Below are 1971 nucleotides of genomic sequence, written 5' to 3' on the forward strand. Positions count from 1 at the left end.
GACTCCACACTCCAAGAAACGTCACAGCATATCACATTATACATTATTTAAAATATCTCATAGCAAATCACCCTCTTTATGTTACATATATATATATATATATATATATATATATATATATATATATATATATATATATATATATATATATATATGTAGAAAACTAGATATGCCTGCTCTTCGAAAAAGGGAATTGTGAATAAAAACCCCTCTCTCTCTCTTTCTCTCTCTCTCTCTCTCTCTCTCCTCTTTCGATTAGTATATGATCGATTCATCTTACGGCCTGGAATATTAGTCAAGTTCATGTTCTTCATTATGCGACAGGCGCCCTCTTCCTAAACACACACAAGCACACACACACACACACACACACACACATATATATATATATATATATGATATATATGTATATATATATAAAACATATACATCCAAATTCATTCCATCACTTTCCTTTATGCATTTACGAATTGTAACTTTTCCGATTTTATTCATTTATTAACAGTGAAAACAATCACATCACTCTTTTATAAAAGTTTTTAAAAGCGTTATAATTGACCACTAATTATATGGCTTCTATTGTACTTATATCTACATGAATGAAATTCATCGTATTTTATCATATTTAGGAAATTATTTTGTTGATATTCTCTATCTACTAATTGAGTATACGAATGACAATCATTATCATTTGCAGGATTGATCAGGCCATCATTGTATATTACTCTGATATAAATATAATGGAACATGGACATCAGCTACTTAGACTTTACTTTTAGTGCAAAATGTCTTATAAGGTGTTTTTATTTTTGTTTTACCCAGTTTTTTTAATATAAGACCATTTTCAATCACAGCTTCTGCCTTCATTCAATTATAATATGGCGGTCTTGCCTAAAGATTATGAAAACATTTTCAAAAGGATTTCGGGGAATATTATGAAGATATGTTTTTTCTTTCATAAATAAATTTTTACAGGTCAATAATTTGACATCATTTCATGAATATTTGGTATTTCCAGAAATTAAAGGAAAATGTTTGTTTTTCATATAAGTTCGGTGTCGAAAAATGTAAATGCTTGGACTTTATGATTTTCTCTTTTAGCGTAGAAAATTTCCAAATTCTGACGATAATATTTTGATGTAAAATATTATATAATCTTTTTTTCAAGTTCACTTTCTCAGCACGTAATTACGTAATTGCTTTTTTCCAAAGTTCAGTTTTTCAGCAAGTAACTGTTTTTTTCCTCAAGGTCAGTTGCTAAACACAAAACTGCTTGGAGGATATCTCTTAATCCATGCTACTAATGTTTGGATAAAACAAAATATGAATATTATAACCAGTAGTAATTTAAAATAGACTTCACTGAATCCGCTCAGTATTAATAAATGTGGATTTGGCAATGGTATTTATCATAAGGATAGTGTTTTGTTTCTGAAATATAGTCATCAGATTTCAAGTCCCGAAGCAAGTAAGCTAAAAAGGACAAATCAAATGAAACGAAATAATCATCGTCACAAATACAGTAACCCAAGCCTCATGACTTGGAGGATATCTCTTAATCCATGCTACTAATGTTTGGATAAAACAAAATATGAATATTATAAACCAGTAGTAATTTAAAATAGACTTCACTGAATCCGCTCAGTATTAATAAATGTGGATTTGGCAATGGTATTTATCATAAGGATAGTGTTTTGTTTCTGAAATATAGTCATCAGATTTCAAGTCCCGAAGCAAGTAAGCTAAAAAGGACAAATCAAATGAAACGAAATAATCATCGTCACAAATACAGTAACCCAAGCCTCATGAGTGAATAAATGAAAGCAGAAGTTAATTAAGCACAAACCCTAATTTCCTCTAGATAATATCATTTATGTATTTCAATTCTCAACACACCCGAAAGTTTCGTCAACATTACGAAATGTTAAATGTTTTTCGACGAACGAACAGATTGTCTTTTTAATTCCACTG

The sequence above is a fragment of the Macrobrachium nipponense genome, chromosome 4, assembly GCF_015104395.2.
Source record: "Macrobrachium nipponense isolate FS-2020 chromosome 4, ASM1510439v2, whole genome shotgun sequence".
In the NCBI taxonomy this organism is placed as follows: domain Eukaryota; kingdom Metazoa; phylum Arthropoda; class Malacostraca; order Decapoda; family Palaemonidae; genus Macrobrachium; species Macrobrachium nipponense.